Here is a 19,683-nt window from a genome sequence, read left to right as displayed (position 1 = left end):
CTGACGGCGGCGATCTCAGACCTTCGGATCGACATTCAGGCGATCGCAGGCAGAGTGCAAGAGGTGGAACAGAAGACAGCACAACATTCTGCTGTGATCCGCCGATCCTGTCAAGTCATTGATACACACACCATGCAACTTAGAGAGCTGAATCGCCACATGGAAGACTTGGACAATCGCGGCAGACGCCACAATCTCCGCCTCCGTGGCCTTCCAGAGTCGATCGAGGCAGAACACCTACAATCTGAAGTGATAGGCCTCTTTAATATCATCCTGGAAAGAGACCCTGTGACACCTATAGGGCTGGAATGCATCCACCGCGCCCTCCGCCCGCGCGGCAAGGACTCTGATCCACCCCGGGATGTGGTCTGCTGTGTAATAGATTATCAACTTAAAGAGGGCATTCTTAGGCAGGCTCGCACCAAGAACCCGCTGCTATATAAAGATGTGGAGGTTCGTTTATTCCAAGACCTATCCTCTATTACTTTACAACGCCGCAAAGAACTCCGCCCTCTACTTGATGTTCTTCGCACCAAGGGGATCCCGTACCGTTGGAAGTACCCATTTGCACTATCAGCCTCCTCACAGGGCCGCTCCGTAATGCTTAGGGTCCCTGAGGACCTAAGGCGTTTTTGTGCTATGTTGGAAATCCCCTACACAGAGGTCCCTGATTGGTATGCAGAATTTCGCCCGCAGTCTGCAAGACGTCCACCACCTGGAAGCGAACCGATGGACACCCAAGAGCACCGTAACCGTAGGCAGCGTTCGCCTTCAGACGACAGATCTCGCGACTTGGCGTTGGGCTCTACTTATGGATCCAGTCCGTCAAAAGCACCGCATACAAGACGGGCCCGTCGGGATCGCTGAAGTGAGCCACTTAATATCCAACCATCCAGCTAAGTGGCTATACTTGTCTATTGGGCCCTTCTACTTCTTCTTCCTTCTTTACCTGCTGTTCAGAACAACATTATTGTGCTCTTATTTTTCCTTTAGCTAAATGCCTGACTTTAATTATAAGCCGAGCGGCTCTCACCAGTTTGACAAACCTATTCTTACCCTCCTGAAAAGATGGATTTCATTAATCGTATATTGCACGCAGGAGACTATATGTTAAAGGTTTATGTTACACCTAACCCCCAAGTCCGGGACTAGATCTGCTGTAGGTCCTCATACCCAGTATGTTTTTTGTGCTGATATATATTTTGTTTTCTTTCTTTTGTTTATTCCCTCTATTTATCTCTTCCGAAGGATGATCTGCACGGATTTGAAGATATGGCCTTCATGTCTTAGCCACACACTGAGACCAGATACGCCCGACTTTTGAGGTATAGTGTGTCCTTTACTGGGCTGATTACGAGAAGTCACGTATTCAGCGTTCATAACTTAACCAGACTACAACGGCCTTTGCGCTCCGGAGACTGATCTCCTGTCAAGTGACCTGTACTCCACCCGTACTCCCTGATTAGGGAGAGCTGGTAACACGATCCGTGCAGGTCATCCTTCGTTGCATGCATGTCAACTAGTCTTGGGTACTTTGTTATACTGTGATTTGTACTCTCCCTTCCTTCAATAGGAGACATGATCCGTTTAATGGCCATTGCTAATTGATCGCAAATAGGGCCCAGCCTTATTGACCAGGGCCGACATCCTTAATTTCTTGCAGGAGATGTAGTTCTGATCGCCAGAACGCATACATCCCCTTTCCCTCACTACAAGCTAGTCACACTATCATTGGCACCAGTCCTGCCAAGTTGAGGTTCAACGGAAGGCCCCTACATAGCCACAGCTCCCGAAACTGCAGCGTCTCTTATAACTAAGATAGTTCCTAGGCTTCCATTCAAGGCCTATAGCAGTTCCTCAGTTAGAATTACACCCCCTTTATATGATAAACACGGACACCCATACCCTGGGTCAGACGCCATGTTTCGCAGTTGTGGGACATACTATCTGGGGGGTACCACATCTAGCCACATGGTCTCACATATGAATATGAGTGGCACCCCATGTAGGAGAGGATTCCTGGAGATTGTGCAAATCCACACGCACATCCACTCTTACATAAGGTTGTTTCTGGTGGGTTTCACTTGAAATTTTTTCCTACTTATGCTGGTTTGTCCTGCCCGACTCACATGCCCTGGTCTGGGTTCGGGTGGTCTCATCCCCACCCAAAGCCAGACACTAACCCCACCCGAACTGGGGAGAGTACGGCACATCACAAATACAGGAGAAACTAACGTGTTCTGATTGTTCTGCCGAAGTTTTATTTGTTACCTATTGTTTTCAACCAAGTTCTTATATGGTTTAGATATGTTCTAATGAATGTTAATGATTGTTACACCAAGTAGGTCTTGCCGGTTTTATTTATACCATGACCTCCGCATTTTTGCCTCTCACCGGTTGATAACTGACCCTAAATCTCTACCCTCACATGAGTCCTTGTCCCCCCACCACAGGACCCGGGACGCCTTCTAGTATAGGACACACGTTTCATACCACAGCCACATTTCACACATACATGAGTCCCTTTGACCTCCCTTTATACTTGCAATACCTCCTCTATTCACCATCTTCACCAACCCCTCCGTTCAGCAAACTGCACCCCTGATTGTACTAATACTACTTTTCCTCACATCGGACCCCACCCCACACAGCGGTAATCAGTTTCACTTTTCTATCCCGACACCTTTCAGCACATATTACCCCTGAATCATCCTGGGTGTACCTTGTGCTGGATATATTCCACAAAAGGGTTAGCGAGCTGGTTCTTGCTACATGCCAGACACCATTAATTGGTAACACTCCTTATACCCTGTTCCCTATATTTAGATACGTTTTCAACGCTCAGACGGTACACTGCTCCCCCCCCCCCTTTTCCAAACTTCGACCTTCCATCCCCCCCTCACCCGTGTCCTGTTCAGCTCCACTTTAAGTGCAGATTGCATCGCACATACTCCTAACACTTGTTACAACTCCAGCGGCTCCGATTGATCATGGCCTCCTCGCACCTACGCTCCGCTGCCCTCTCGCTGAAGATGGTCTCTATCAATGTTAAAGGCCTTAATATTCCGGAGAAAAGATCCCATCTTCTTCGAGAATGTTACAAACTCAGAGCGAACATAGTCTGTATCCAAGAAACTCATTTCATGAGTAGTAAAATCCCTCATTTATCGGATAGAGCATTCCCCACGGTCTTCCATGCGACCAACGAACAATCTAAAACAAAAGGAGTGTCAACCCTTTTCTCCAAAAATACACCTTTTAAAATGATAGACTCTCTATGTGACCCCGAAGGGAGATACCTATTCCTTAAAGGTACCATTCACTCTAAACCTATCACAATCGCAAATGTTCATTCTCCCAACACCAAACAAGTTGCATTTTTCCGCACTATATGTGACCTCCTAACCTCCTTTTCATCAGGAATTTTAGTTCTTGGAGGGGATTTTAACATTCCCCTCAGCCCGATAATGGACACATCTTCAGGTACCTCAGCTATACCATACAAAGCTTTAAAACAAATTAAATTACAACTCCAACATCTTATGCTTCATGACACCTGGAGAACGCTGAACCCGCAAGATAAAGATTATACATATTTTTCTCCTCTCCATCAAAAATATTCCCGAATCGATTACTTTTTCATCTCTCAATCCGACATTCCTCTATTAAAAAAAGCCTCAATTGAACCCATGACATTCTCTGACCACCACCCGATCACCATCTTATTAGTGTTCCCAGACACAACCACCACGACTAAGACATGGAGGCTAAATCCTTCCCTACTAAAAGATCCAGTGAACATAGACAATTTCTCCAAACGCATTAAGGAGTACTTCCTATTTAACGACATCCCTGAAACTCCTGCTCTAATCCAATGGGAAGCTCATAAGCCTGTCATCCGGGGAGAACTTCTAAAATTGTCGGCCAACATTAAAAGAGAACGCCAAACCAAAATCGCAAAACTTACCTCTCAGATAGGCGCACTAGAGGCCACACACAAACAGACCCTTGCTCTACAAACCTACCAGGAACTGACTCAGGCCAGGAAACTACTTTTGGAAGAACTACACTTAAAAACTAAGAGGCAATATATTTTGAGACATAAACTCTTTTATGAACAGGGTAACAAAGCAGGTGGTCTCCTGGCCAGAGCTGTTCAACATAAAAAACAAAGTAACACAGTACATCACATCACCGACAAAAGCGGGACCACTCATGCTTCCAATGAAGCCATAGCCCAACAATTTGTGGAATACTACCAAGCCCTGTATAACCTACCTCTCGACCCCAAAAGCACCCATAATCCAGATGCCAGGAAAATATTAATCAAAGATTTTCTTTCCAAATATTGCCCTACCCCACTCTCACCGGAAGTCATCCAAAGTCTAAACACCCCTCTCTCGGAAGAAGAATTTACAACAGCCTTGAATGAAATGAAAGTCGGAAAGGCTCCTGGCCCGGACGGCTTTTCATTACTGTATTACAAAACCTTTAAAGATATTATTCAACCTCATTTTCTTGCGGCCTTCAGATCCTTTGACTCCAATCCATCTCCCCCCCCCACAAATGCTAGAAGCACATATAGCGGTTTTACCGAAGGAGTGCAAGGATGCATCCCTGGTTACAAACTACCGCCCCATTTCGCTCATCAACGTTGACGGAAAAATTTATGCCAAGATCCTTGCAAATCGTCTGTTACCCCTACTCCCGTCCCTGATCTCCTTAGACCAAGTAGGATTCGTTCCAGGATGGGATGGTGGGGACAATACCATAAAAGCATTGAACATTCACCATTGGTTAACCTCTAATAATAAACAGGGATTCTTTCTGTCTCTTGATGCTGAGAAGGCGTTTGACAGAGTGGCCTGGGACTATATCGACTTGGTCTTATCCACTATTGGCATCCCGGATATATTATTGTCATATATACGTGCATTGTACACTCGACCTACTGCTAGGGTCCGGGTCAATGGCCACCTGTCAAACGCCTTCCAGCTCCATAACGGTACTAGACAAGGCTGCCCCCTTTCGCCCCTACTCTTTGTCCTTACCCTAGAACCCCTGCTCAATAAAATAAGGCTTAATCCAGACATTAACGGCATCACAATCAAACACCGCACCTATAAATTAGCGGCCTTTGCTGACGACCTTCTTCTCTTTTTGACCAATCCGCACATTTCTATTCCCAATCTTCTAAAAGACCTAGATCTTTTTAATTCCATTTCTAATCTGAAAATAAATTACTCTAAATCTAACGCCTTGAACATATCCTTACCCACAAAAATGGTCTCACAATGCCAATCCAACTTTCCCTTCAATTGGGCCAAGAAATCAATTACTTACCTGGGCATCAAATTACCCACATTCCTCTCCAACCTTTTCCAAGAAAATTTTGCTCCAGCCTTGAGAGAAACCAGGGAGGATCTTAAAAGGTGGAATGCCCTACGGATCTCCTGGTTTGGCAGGGCTGCCCTCCTTAAGATGTTGATTCTACCGCGTTTTCTTTATCTGTTGCAAACGATCCCGATACATATTCCAGTCTCTTTTTTTGATTCCTATAGACAGGCCTGCTCCTCCTTTATCTGGCAACACAAAAAGCCCAGAATCCAATTTGCTCGCCTTACTCTTCCCAAAGATAGAGGTGGAATAGCCCTCCCTGACCTACGTCGATACTATTGGGCAACGCATCTATCCAGAATAGTGGACTGGAATGTACATCAGGATGTAAAAGATTGGGTTATCTTAGAACGTTCCACCACTCCACAACCTTTAGGCTCGTTACCCTGGGTACACCCACGTCACATTCAAATGCACAGCAAACAACACCCCTTGATTGGAGCCACACTGAATAGTTTTTACCAAATGACTAAAAGAATGTTACCGAACCCCGAGATAGGTCCTCTTACTCCACTCCGTGGTAATCCGGCTTTTCCCCCAGGAATGAGCAGTGATTTTCTTACTCACATCTGGCCTTACAAAGACCCCCAAGCTCGACACTTTTTTACTAACAGAGGTACCTTCCTCTCCCTGGAGGATCTGAACACTATCACGTTCCCCAACCGCATCCCCAATTGGACATATAGACAAATTCATCATTTCCTGTATAGAAGGATTAACGTACCACATTGGACGAGAGATCTAAACACACTTGAGAACTTATGCTCCCAAGACATTCCTCAGAGGCACCTCATATCTATCCTCTACTCATCACTCTTCACAGGTAGCTCAGCGTTCTCCAGCGCACCATTTTCCTCATGGGAACGGGAGCTTGACGTTAAGCTCTCGGACTTGGACTGGTCCACAATTTGTAGCTACGTACACAAGGGTTCACTCAATGTAGCAATACAAGAATGCGGCTATAAAATACTTTCTAAATGGTATAGGACGCCCTCACTGCTCCACAAATTTTCAAATTCCTGCTCAGATAAATGCTGGCGTTGTGGCGCGGATGAGGGCGACATGCTCCATATTTGGTGGTCGTGCCCTCTCATCCAGAATTTTTGGAAGATGGTTCACGAAACCATCTTTGCTGTCACATCCCAAAGCAATGATTTCTCCCCTGCTTCCTACTTACTTCACTACACCAATATCCCCAAACGACGTTATCTTAGATCTCTCAATATGTACATGATCAATGCAGCAAAACAATGTATCCCTTGCCACTGGGGTACCTCTTCTACCCCAACGAAGGCTGAATGGTTTCACAGATTGAATAGCACCGAGACCATTGAAGAACTGATTAGCATTTCACATGAAACCGTATCCAGATTTACTGCAACATGGTATGACTGGCAGCGTTTTAAATTTACAGATGCATACCTTAGGAGTGATGGCTAATTATACTACACCTATCTGGCTGAACACCCCTATGTATACCCTTGTCCCTTTTGTACCACACCCTCCCTCCCATGCTCACCACAACTACTGATGTCTGATATACCCTTTTGCTTACAGTATAAGATAGCAATATAAATTTCTTAGAATCAATATAATTCAATCCTTTGGTGACCACCGTCTCTAAGACTATAGTCTTTCTTTTTTTCTTTTTTGTTTTGTTGTCTTTTCTTACACTAGACACTCATTGATTACAAACCTGGCCTTATAATTCACCTGTTTTGATATCACCTTAGCTTTTATACGTTAAAAGTATATGTTCTTTAACATATATGTCCTTTTGCTCTGTAAACACTCATGGAAACATGTACTTGCTTGTTTTTTTTTGTTGTTTTCTGCTATCAATAAAAATTTTGTGGAATACAAAAAAAAAAGAAAAATACGGCACCTGGTATTCCAAGGCGGTCTCCCATCCAGGTATTAACAAGGCGTGACCCTTTCTAGCCTCTGAGATCAGCGGAGATTGGGCACTTTCAGGGTGATGTGCCCATAGGCAATCTCTTTGGGCACTCTCATCCCTCTTGAAAAATGCAAAGATAGTCACACGAAAAAAAACAGGTCAACGCCTACAACATAAAAAGAAGAATACGGCACCTGGTATTAAAAAGGCCGCCTCCCATTCAAGTACTAACTAGGCCCAACCCTTCTTAGCCTCTGAGATCAGAAGAGATAGTGTGCTTTCAGGGTGATGCGGCTGTAAGCGATCTCTTTAGGCACTCTCAATTCTCTTGACAAATGCCAAGATGATCACTTTGGGAAACAAGCGAAAAAAACAGGTCAACACCAACAACATAAAAAGAAGCCTGCGGCATCTGGAAAACCCAGGCGGTCTCCCATCCAGGTACAAACCAGGCCCAACCCTGCTTAGCCTCTGAGACCAAACGAGATTGGGCGCTTTCAGGGTGTTGTGCCCGTAGGCAATTTCTTTGTGCACGCTCAATCCTCTTGACACATGCCAAGATGGTCACCTTGGGAAACAAGGGAAAAAAAAAACAGGTCAACGCCGACAACATAATGAGAAGCCTACGGCACCTGGTATTCCCAGGCTGTCTCCCATCCAGGTACTAACCAGGCCCATCGCTGCTTAGCCTCCGAGATCAGATGAGATTGGGCTCTTTCAGGGTGATTTGGCCGTAGGCACTCTCTTTGGGCACTCTGAAGCCTCTTGACAAAGGCCAAGATGGTCACCTTGGGAAACAAGCTAAAAAAAAACAGGTGAAAGCCAACAACATAAAAAGAAGCCTACGGCATCCAGTATTCCCAGGCGATCTCCCAATCAAGACACTAACCAGACCAGATCCTTTTATGGCACCTGGTCTTCCCAGGCAGTCTCCCATCCAGGTACTAACCAGGCCTGACGCTGCTTAGCCTCTGAAATCAGAGGAGATCGGGTGCTTTCAGGTTGATGTGGCCGTAAGCGTTCTCTTCAAGACACGCCCAACCCTCTTGACAAACGCCAAGATGGTCGCCTTGAGAAACAAGTGAAAAAAACAGGTCAAAGCCAACAACATAAAAAGAAGCCTATGGGCTTACAGCGGACCTTAAAAGATGGGACCCATTAGCTCTGTCATGGTTCGGACGCTGTAATGTGTTGAAGATGAACGTGATGCCACGACTTCTGTATTTACTACAAGCCTTACCTATCAAAATACCCCAGATTTTCTTTCATGCGGTTCGCTCAATCTTTATCAAGTTCCTCTGGCACGGCAAACATACGCATATTGGTAGGGCAATGCTATTGCGACCAAAATTGCGGGGAGGTATTGGCTTCCCGGACCCTGCTCTATATTACACAGCGACGCACATGACACGGGTGGTTGACTGGTGCCGGCATGGGGAACTGAAGCTATCTTGGAGGCTAAGAAGAGTCGGGCCTGGTTAGTACCTGGATGGGAGACCATCTGGGAATACCAGTTTTTGTAGGCTTCTTTTTATGTTGTTGGCATTGATTCGTTTTTTTTTCCGCTTGTTTCCCAAGGTGACCATCTTGGCATTTGTCAAGAGGGTTGAGAGTGCCCAAAGAGATCGCTTACAGCAGCATCACCTTGAAACAGCCCTATCTCTTCTCTTCTCTGAGGCTAAGAATGGTTGGGCCTAGTTAGTACCTGGATGGGAGATGGCGTTGGAATAGCAGGTGCCGTATTCTTCTTTTTATGTTGTTGACATTGACCTGTTTTTTTTTCGCTTGTATCTCAAGGTGACTATCTTGGCATTTGTCAAGAGGGTTGAGAGTGCCCAAAGAGATTACCTATGGGCACATAACCCTGAAAGCGCCCGATCTCCTCTGATCTCAGAGGCTAAACAGGGTTGGGCCTTGCTAGTACCTGGATTGGAGACCACCTGGGAATACTAGGTGCTGTAGGCTTCTTTTTATGTTGTTGGCCTTGACCTGTTTTTTTTTTTCACTTGTTTCCCAAGGTGACCATCTTGGCGTTTGTCAAGAGGGTTGAGAGTGCCCGAAAAGATCACCTACGGCCCCATCACCCTGAAAGCGCCCAATCTCGTCTGATCTCGTAGGCTAAACAGTGTCGGGCCTGGTTAGTACCTGGATGGGAGACCGCCTGGGAATACCAGGTGCCATAGGCTTCTTCTTTTTTTTTTTATTTAGTAGTATGCGACATACAATGCAAAGGCAACTTCACAGAATGTGTGATACAAATAGTTACAAACAAACGATCATATTGCATGGATATCAGAGCCAATGGTAAGAAGTCCGAGGAGAATAGCACGTGTACAGCTTTGCGGTCATATCAAGATGAGATTAAAGCTCCATCTCGTTGGGATCCTCTACCACTTAAAATATTATTGATACTAGCCCTGCTACCCTCGAAGAGTTTAGATATCCAAAGATAGGGGAAAAGTATTGTGTAGTAGTCAAATGGGGTCGGAACATACCATTTTCTTTTCCCTTTTTTGAGTTAAGAAGGGAAATATTAGAACTGAAAGGAGGGAGAAGGGGAAAGAGAAGATTGGGGAAGGAAATGGCAGAAAAGGAAAAGAAGGTGTAAGGGGGTGTCGTGGGTAGAGTGGATAGGGTGGGGTCCCCTCCCAGGGAGCAAGAGACGCCCTCGGCTCACCAGCTCATCAGCTGTCCAACGTTTGGAACAGCGATCTCCAACGATCACCATGAGCTTACTATGTCTCGCGGAGGTATTCTTCCTAAAAGCAAAACTAGGTCCAGTAGAACCATCTGTTCCCATGCTCCTCCATTTTATCCCTCATTGTGGCAGTCAGGTCTTCCATTCTTTCAATATCATTTACCCTTGCGAACCACTGGGTCACCATTGGAGCAGATTGCTGTTTCCACTGACTTGGGATGCAGGCCCTAGCTGCATTGAGGAGATGTTTAAGTAAGGACTTATGATAATGCTTTCTCGACATAGGAGTTAGATTGAGAAGAACTGCTGCGGCATCATTGGCTAAGGAAATGTCTGTGAACTTGTGGATGAGTCTCAGGACAGGCTGCCAGAATGTTTGTAATTGAGGGCATTCCCAGAAAATGTGGAGAATGGTGCCAGCCTGTTGCTCACAGCGCCAGCAGCGGTCAGATTGACCGGGGAATATTTTGGCCAACACCACCGATGTACGATACCAGCGTGTGATCAGCTTATATGAGATCTCCTGATATTTACTGCAGAGTGACGACTTATGGGCGAAAAAGAGTATTCTGTCCTTCTGTGGTTTGGAGAATGTAGTTTGTAAGTCCCTTTTCCATTTAGCTAGGAAGGGCGGATCCGTGGAGGATTGTGCGTCTGTCAGGATTTGGTAGGACCTAGAGAGGGAACTACGAATTGGGCCATCATCCAGGCAAATTTCCTCGAAGGGGTGGAATTGTCTAGAGAAGAACAAATGGTTAGGTAGTGATCCGAGGAAATGGATGAGCTGTCTAGCTCTCCAGCTATCCAATGCAACAGGTACTTGCTCTAGCAGTATGGTCCCCGTGGGAATCCAGCCCGTGGGTCCAAGAAGTAGGGCTGCTCTCAGAAGCCCTTTCGGGGCTTGCCTGGTAAAGGCCTGGTCAGACAGGCCCGGAGGGAAGCTAGGATGTCCAATAATTGGGGTCATAGGAGAAGGGAAGTTAGTCAGGTGGGAAAGGTGAAAAAAAATATCCATCTCGGCGAGCGAGGGGCCAATTAACGGGTGAGTAGTCACACAGGGCTCCAATGGCCTCCCCGCCCAAGGCAGACCAGCCAGTGGAACCCGCGCCATCTCCTGCTCTAGCTTGACCCATAAGGCCCCATCCAAGGTGTTGTGGTATTCCAAAGTCAATCATATTCTCCGGATGGAAGAATTGACCGCCACCCTTCACAACACTGAAGAGACATTTAGTGTTACATGGAGGCCCTGGAGGTATTTTACTGGTACTCGAGACTACATTCGGGAGGTGAGCAGCGCCCCTGTCCCAGAAAACGACTTAACATCTAACGTTTACCTACGTAGGCCATGTCTGCCCTGGGTGGCATTCCCTTTTTGTCTTTATTTTTCTTTTTTTCCCCACCGCCACCCCCCCCTCCTCTCTCTCCGTCTTTGCACTCTCTTCTCCCCCCGTCCTCCCTTTTGACTATGCCTTGTCTCCTTACTAGCCTTCGGGACCCAGAAGAACCCCAGGGTTCTGGACACGACCGGCTAATATTTTACTCTGGTTCACATAGGTCATGATAAGCTGGCTCGCTGTGGTCCCAGTTGTTCTCTATGATTACATTTGTCCGAACGGAGCTGCACTAGTTATACTGTACTACATGTCGGAGGTGGGGTTTCTCTCTTTTCTGCATGAAACTGTAGGACTCCCCTCTGAGAACCCAGAGTTATTTGGCTGCCTATTTTTTGTTACCATGTAATTGTGACCCTGGGTCATGCTGTATGGTTGACTGTTATATTTATGTTGTTCTACTTATACTTAATAATAGAATAAAAAATAAAATAAAAATAAGTCAATGCCAACAACTTAAAAAAAAGCCTATGGCATCGAGAAATCCCAGGCGGTCTCCCATCCAGGTACTAACCAGGTCCCAACCCTGCTTAGCCTCTGAGATCAAATGAGATTTGGCTCTTTCAGGGTGATGCAGCCATAGTAGATTTTTTCAGGCACTCTCAACCCTCTTGACAAATGCCAAGATGATCACTTTGGGAAACAAGCGAAAAAAACAGGTCAACACCAACAACATAAAAAGAAGCCTGCGGCATCTGGAAAACCAGGCGGTCTCCCATCCAGGTACAAACCAGGCCCAGCCCTGCTTAGCCTCTGAGACCAAACGAGATTGGGCGCTTTCAGGGTGTTGTGCCCGTAGGCAATTTCTTTGTGCGCTCTCAACCCTCTTGACACATGCCAAGATAGTCACCTTGGGAAACAAGGGAAAAAAACAGGTCAACGCCAACAACATAATGAGAAGCCTACGGCACCTGGTATTCCCAGGCTGTCTCCCATCCAGGTACTAACCAGGCCCATCGCTGCTTAGCCTCCGAGATCAGATGAGATTGGGCTCTTTCAGGGTGATTTGGCCGTAGGCACTGTCTTTGGGCACTCTGAAGCCTCTTGACAAAGGCCAAGATGGTCACCTTGGGAAACAAAGTAAAAAAAACAGGTCAAAGCCAACAACATAAAAAGAAGCCTACGGCATCCAGTATTCCCAGGCGATCTCCCAATCAAGACACTAACCAGAAAAGATCCTTCTATTCTGGTCTCCCATCCAGGTACTAACCAGGCCTGACGCTGCTTAGCCTCTGAAATCAGGCGAGATCGGGTGCTTTCAGGTTGATGTGGCCGTAAGCGTTCTCTTCAAGACACGCCCAACCCTCTTGACAAACGCCAAGATGGTCGCCTTGAGTAACAAGCGAAAAAGCAGGTCAAAGCCAACAACATAAAAAGAAGCCTATGGGCTTACAGCGGACCTTAAAAGATGGGACCCACTAGCTCTGTCATGGTTCGGACGCTGTAATGTATTGAAGATGAACGCAATGCCACGACTTCTGTATCTACTACAAGCCTTACCTATCAAAATACCCCAGACTTTCTTTCATGCGGTTCGCTCAATCTTTATCAAGTTCCTCTGGCGCGGCAAACATACGCGTATTGGTAGGGCAATGCTATTGCGACCGAAATTGCGGGGAGGTATTGGCTTCCCGGAACCCTGCTCTATATTACACAGCGACGCACATGACATGGGTGGTTAACTGGTGCCGGCATGGGGAACTGAAGCTATGGGTCAAGCTAGAGCAGGAGATGCCGTGGGTTCCACTGGCTGGTCTGCCTTGAGCGGGAGGCCATTGGAGCCCTGTGTGACTACTAACCCGTTAATTGGCCTCTCGCTCGCCGAGATGGATAGTGTTTTTCACCTTTCCCACCTGACTAACTTCCCTTCTCCTATGACCCCAATTATTGGACATCCTAGATTCCCTCCGGGCCTGTCTGATCAGGCCTTTACCAGGCAAGCCCCGAAATGGCTTCTGAGAGCAGCCCTATTTCTTGGACCCACGGGCTGGATTCCCACGGGGACCATACTGCTAGAGCAAGTACCAGTTGCATTGGATAGCGGGAGAGCTAGACAGCTCATCCATTTCCTCGGATCACTACCTAACCATTTGTTCTTCTCTAGACAATTTCACCCCTTCGAGGAACTTTGCCTGGATGATGGCCCAATTCGTAGTTCCCTCTCTAGGTCCTACCAAATCCTGACAGACGCACAATCCTCCACGGATCCGCCCTTCCTAGCTAAATGGAAAAGGGACTTACAAACTACATTCTCCAAACCACAGAAGGACAGAATACTCTTTTTCGCCCATAAGTCGTCACTCTGCAGTAAATATCAGGAGATCTCATATAAGCTGATCACACGCTGGTATCGTACATCGGTGGTGTTGGCCAAAATATTCCCCAGTCAATCTGACCGCTGCTGGCGCTGTGAGCAACAGGCTGGCACCATTCTCCACATTTTCTGGGAATGCCCTCAATTACAAACATTCTGGCAGCCTGTCCTGAGACTCATCCACAAGTTCACAGACATTTCCTTAGCCAATGATCCCGCAGCAGTTATTCTCAATCTAACTCCTATGTCGAGAAAGCGTTATCATAAGTCCTTACTTAAACATCTCCTCAATGCAGCTAGGGCCTGCATCCCAAGTCAGTGGAAACAGCAATCTGCTCCAACGGTGACCCAGTGGTTCGCAAGGGTAAATGATATTGAAAGAATGGAAGATCTGACTGCCACAATGAGGGATAAAACGGAGGAGCATGGGAACAGGTGGTTCTGCTGGACCCAGTTTCGCTTTTCGGAAGAATACCTCCGCGAGACATAGTAAGCTCATGGTGATCGTTGGAGATCGCTGTTCTAAACGTTGGACAGCTGATGAGCTGGTGAGCCGAGAGCGTCTCTTGCTCCCTGGGAGGGGACCCCACCCTATCCACTCTACCCACGACACCCCCTTACCCCTTCTTTTCCTTTTCTTCATTTCCTTCCCCAATCTTCTCTTTCCCCTTCCCCCTCCTTTCAGTTCTATTTCCATTCTTAACTTTAAAAAAGGGAAAAGAAAATGGTATGCTCTGACCCCATTTGACTACTACACAATACTCTTCCCCTATCTATGGATATCTAAACTCTTTGAGGGTAGCAGGGCCAGTATCAATAATATTTTAAGTGGTAGAGGATTCCAACGAGATGGAGCTTTAATCTCATCTTGATATGACCGCAAAGCTGTACACGTGCTATTCTCCTCGGACTTCTTACCATTGGCTCTGATATCCATGCAATATGATCGTTTGTTTGTAACTATTTGTATCACACATTCTGTGAAGTTGCCTTTGCATTGTATGTCGCATACTACTATAAATAAGAAAAAAAAAAAAAAAGAAGCCTATGGCACCTGATATTCCCAGGCGGTCTCCCATCCAGGTACTAACCAGGCCCGACACTGTTTAGCCTCCGAGATCAGAAGAGATTGGGCGCTTTCAGGGTGATGGGGCTGTAGGTGATCTCTTCGGCACTCTCAACCCTCTTGACAAACGCCAAGATGGTCACCTTGGGAAACAAGTGAAAAAAAAAACAGGTCAAGGCCAACAACATAAAAAGAAGCCTACAGCACCTAATATTCCCAGGTGGTCTCCAATCCAGGTACTAGCAAGGCCCAAGCCTGTTTAGCTTCTGAGATCAGAGGAGATCGTGCGCTTTCAGGGTTATGTGCCCATAGGCAATCTCTTTGGGCATTCTCAACCCTCTTGACAAATGCCAAGATAGTCACCTTGAGATACAAGCGAAAAAAAACAGGTCAAGGTCAACAACATAAAAAGAAGAATACGGCACCTGGTATTCCAACGCCATCTCCCATCCAGGTACTAACTAGGCCCAACCCTTCTTAGCCTCAGAGAATAGAAGAGATAGGGCTCTTTCAGGGTGATGCTGCTGTAAGCGATCTCTTTGGGCACTCTCAACCCTCTTGACAAATGCAAAGATGGTCACCTTGGGAAACAAGCGAAAATAAAAAACGAATCAACGCCAACAACATAAAAAGAAGCCTACAATAACTGGTATTCCCAGGTGGTCTCCCATCCAGGTACTAACCAGGCCCGACTCTTCTTAGCCTCCAAGATCAGATGAGATTGGGTGCTTTCAGAGTGATGTGGCCATAGGCAATCTCTTCAGGCACTCTCAACCCTCTTGACAAACACCAAGATGGTCACTTTGGGAAACAAGCGAAAAAAAAACAGGTCAACGCCAACAACATAAAAAGAAGTCTACGAAACCTGGTATTCCCAGGCGGTCTCCCATCCAGGTACTAACAAGGCCCGACTCTTCATAACCTCCAACATCAAACGAGATCGGGTGCTTTCAGGGTGATGTGCCCGTAGGCAATCTCTTCAGGCACTTTCAACCCTCTTGACAAACGCCAAGATGGTCACCTTGGGAAACAAGCAAAAAAAATAAAAAATAAGTCGGAAGCTAGAGACAATACGGTCCGAGTCCTCAATTTAATCCATGCGGCGCATGTACAGGGAAGGCCCTTGCTTATGTTGTCAACTGACGCGGAGAAGGCCTTTGACAGGGTGGCCTGGCACTTTATGCAGGCCACCCTGGAACATATAGGTCTTGGCCCCAACATGATGAGCTGGGTAATGTCGCTTTACTCCACGCCGTCGGCAGCGGTACGGGTGAACGAGCGGTGCTCGGACTCTTTCCCCATCACTAATGGGACGAGGCAGGGGTGCCCTCTGTCTCCCCTAATTTTTATTCTGACACTGGAACCACTTATGTGTCACGTTCGGAATGACCCGAATATTACTGGCATATCCAAACCCTCGGCACACCACAAAATTGCGGCGTACGCTGACGATCTAATTTTTTCCGTCTCCAATCCACACATTTCGCTTCCCAATATACTCGCGTCTCTCCTGCGATACAGCAGCCTATCAACCTATAAAATCAATTGCGCCAAGTCGGCTGTATTGAATATATCGGTCCCGGATGGTGAGGCCAAGAGGCTCCGCTCCGCTTTTCCATTCTACTGGGCTCAAAAATCTATACGTTACCTGGGCTTTGACATCGCAGCGGATTTAGCGCAATTGTACCCGCTTAATTTTGTCCCTCTCCTGAATAGACTGAAATCTGATTTGGGAAACTGGCATGCTTTAACACTGACCTGGTTCGGGCGCTGTAATGCATTCAAAATAACGGCCCTCCCGCGGATCTTATACTTGTTCCAGACATTACCAATCCGGTTACCCCCATTTTTTTTCAGACAACTGCAGGTGCTGCTCCTGGACTTTATTTTGGCGCGCAAACTGCCCAGAGCCCGTTTTCAATTGCTTGCCAGACCAAAGGACAAGGGGGGTCTGGGTCACCCAGCTCTGAGACAATACTACAGAGCAACTCTGCTAGAGAGAGTCGTTGATTGGCATTGTAATGGCCCACACAAGCAGTGGGTGGAGATGGAGATTGAGGATGGATCCATTCCCCTATTGATCTCCCCGTGGCTCCTGTCCTCCCTACAAAAAGACCTCAGGAATCACCCCGTAGTGGGAGCTACGTTGGCTGTTGTGCGGAGGTTGTTCCGCTGCACACACATTGCTCTCCTGCCGTCACAAATGACTCCGGTTATAGGTAATCCAGACTTCCCACCAGGATTTACCAACAAGAAACTGCGACAGTTGACAGTGGTGGGGAAACAACGTCTGGGAGAGGTGTGGCCCTCGGGAGGGCTCCCGACCGCGCAAACTGTCGCCGAGCTTTCTGACCCTCCGCTTGACTTGTTTAGTGCTTATCAACTTCGTCACTTTCTTCTGGCCATACAAAGGGCCCCCTACACTCCTAGAGACCTGACGCCCTATGAATCCATCTGTCACAAAAGGGAACCTGTGCTACACACCCTCTCCCTCCTGTACAACCTATTGAGTAGTCAGGAGGAGGAGTCGACACCACCATTTATCCACAAATGGGAGAGGGACTTAGGCATCACATTTACCCCACAACAGATAGGGAAGATCCTGAACTTAGTACATAAAGCTTCCATCGCAAACCAATATCAAGAATCAGGATACAAGATAGTCTCACGCTGGTATAGAGTCCCATACCTTCTGAATAAAATGAATAGATCGATCCCGGATGTTTGTTGGAGGTGCAATTCAGATACCATGGGACACCTTTTCTGGGCATGCCCGGCCTTGAGGAACTTTTGGGTTCCCAGCAGTGTGCCTTCTACACTTGACACTTGACCTGTTCGAAAATACAAAAAAACCCTCACAATGCAACTCCTGAACGCCGCCCAGGCCTGCATTCCCGCACTGTGGAGGCAGCCTCAGCCCCCATCCAAGGTGCTGTGGTATTCCAAAGTCAATCATATTCTCCGGATGGAAGAATTGACCGCCACCCTTCACAACACTGAAGAGGCATTTAGTGTTACATGGAGGCCCTGGAGGTATTTTACTGGTACTCGAGACTACATTCGGGAGGCGAGCAGCGCCCCTGTCCCAGAAAACGACTGAACATCTAACCTTTACCTATGTAGGCCATGTCTGCCCTGGGTGGCATCCCCCCCCCCCTTTTTGTCTTAATTTTTCTTGGGAAACAAGCTAAAAAAACAGGTCAAAGCCAACAACATAAAAAGAATTCTACGGCATCCGGTATTCCCAGGCGATCTCCCAATCAAGACACTAACCAGGCCAGATCCTTCTATGGCACCTGGTCTTCCCAGGCAGACTCCCATCCAGGTACTAACCAGGCCTGACGCTGCTTAGCCTTTGAAATCAGATGAGATTGGGTGCTTTCAGGGTGATGTGGCCGTAAACGTTCTCTTCAAGACACGCCCAACCCTCTTGACAAACGCCAAGATGGTCGTATTGAGAATCAAGCAAAAATAAACAGGTCAACGCAAACAACATAAAAAGAAGCCTACGGCACCGTGGTATTCACAAATCGTCTCCCATACAGGTATTAACCAGGCCGTACACTGCTAGGCCTCCGAGATCAGATGAGATTGTGCGCTTTCAGGGTGATGTGGCCATAGGTGTTCTATTTAGACACTCTCAACCCTCTTGACAAATGCCAAGATGGTCATCTTGGGAAACAAGTGAAAAAAAACAGGTCAACGCCAACAACATAGACCCTGGCGGTCTCCCATCTGACCCAGACCCTGCTTAGCCTCTGAGATCGGGCGCTTTCAGGGTGATGTGACCTTAGGCGAACGCTTCGGGACATACTCAAAACTCTTGACAGATGCTACCTTGGGAAACAAGCGAAGGAAAAACTGGTCAAAGCCAACAATATAAAAAGATTCCTACGGCACCTGTAATTAGGTACTATCCAGGCCGGACCCTGCTTAGCCTCTGAGATTTCTTTGGGCTCTCTCAGCCTTCTTGACAAATGCCAAGATGATCACCTTGGGAAACAAGCGGAAAAAAAAAACATGTAAACGCCAACAACATAAAAAGAAGCCTACGGCACCTGGTATTCCCAGTTGGTCTCCCATCCAGTTACTAATCAGGCCCGACAATGCTTAGCCTCTGAGATCAGACAAGATCAGGCACTTTCAAGGTGATGGGGCCATAGGCGATCTCTTCGGGCACTCTCAACCATCTTGACAAACGCCAACATGGTCATCTTGGGAAACAAGCGAAAAAAAACAAGTCATTGCCAAAATTGGAGGCTAAGCAGGGTTGGGCAATCAGTTTCCTTGCCTGAAATAGGCATCTCAGAACTGCCATCTGGCTGCTTCCCGGGTTTCCAACTCCTTCAACTAATCCCAGGAGACAATACTTTGCCTCCATCCTGGTGGAGGTTCCAAACACCCGATCAATGGTTCCTGTCACCTCCGTCCAGTAGCAGATCAACTTTGGGCATCTCCAAAACATGTGCATCATGTCTCCTCCCATGTTCCCGCACCGGGGGCAACTTGCGTCCGACTGTTCGGCCAAATTGAAAAAGTTTACGAGGAGCATAATAGGTTCTATATAATGAGAACAGATGTGACATCCTCTGTGAGGAGAGCCACAATTCACCACAAGCAGGATTCCTGTGGCCAATTATAGCTCAGGGGGGTATAGTACACACCCCACACTATATAAGGCTGCCAGCGGCGGCCTTGTATAGTGTGTTGCGGTGGTCAGGGAAAGAGGACGATAGGCAGGGGCAGTGTCTTTACTGCTTGGGAACCTAGCACTGTTACAGTGGGTGTTATGTGCCTCCTGCACAGTACACACCTGAAGCTACCCTTTATTACTGGTGTTCAATTTCTGCCATACATGCATCTGCAGTGCAGAAGTTAGAGTGGGTCCTGTGTGCCTCCTGCCTTATTGCTGGTGTTTTG

General features: G+C 47.1%; 8 pseudogenes; 2 read left to right on the top strand and 6 right to left on the bottom strand.

Annotated features, from left to right (window-relative positions):
* Positions 1-7,914: 7,914 nt before the first annotated feature.
* On the bottom strand, positions 7,915-8,033 carry LOC143946940 (5S ribosomal RNA; annotated as a pseudogene).
* A 1,107-nt stretch (positions 8,034-9,140) lies between these two features.
* LOC143949927 (5S ribosomal RNA) lies at positions 9,141-9,259 on the top strand (annotated as a pseudogene).
* A 102-nt stretch (positions 9,260-9,361) lies between these two features.
* LOC143948467 (5S ribosomal RNA) lies at positions 9,362-9,480 on the top strand (annotated as a pseudogene).
* A 2,802-nt stretch (positions 9,481-12,282) lies between these two features.
* Positions 12,283-12,401, bottom strand: LOC143946938 (5S ribosomal RNA; annotated as a pseudogene).
* A 2,338-nt stretch (positions 12,402-14,739) lies between these two features.
* On the bottom strand, positions 14,740-14,858 carry LOC143949054 (5S ribosomal RNA; annotated as a pseudogene).
* A 539-nt stretch (positions 14,859-15,397) lies between these two features.
* Positions 15,398-15,516, bottom strand: LOC143945539 (5S ribosomal RNA; annotated as a pseudogene).
* A 100-nt stretch (positions 15,517-15,616) lies between these two features.
* On the bottom strand, positions 15,617-15,735 carry LOC143949960 (5S ribosomal RNA; annotated as a pseudogene).
* A 3,074-nt stretch (positions 15,736-18,809) lies between these two features.
* On the bottom strand, positions 18,810-18,928 carry LOC143948550 (5S ribosomal RNA; annotated as a pseudogene).
* Between the last annotated feature and the right edge of the window lie 755 nt (positions 18,929-19,683).

This window comes from Lithobates pipiens, unplaced genomic scaffold (assembly GCF_037356315.1).
Source record: "Lithobates pipiens isolate NorthernLeopardFrog02 unplaced genomic scaffold, aLitPip1_a1.2 Scaffold_30, whole genome shotgun sequence".
NCBI lineage: Eukaryota > Metazoa > Chordata > Amphibia > Anura > Ranidae > Lithobates > Lithobates pipiens.
This window is presented reverse-complemented; position numbering and strand designations above follow the sequence as displayed.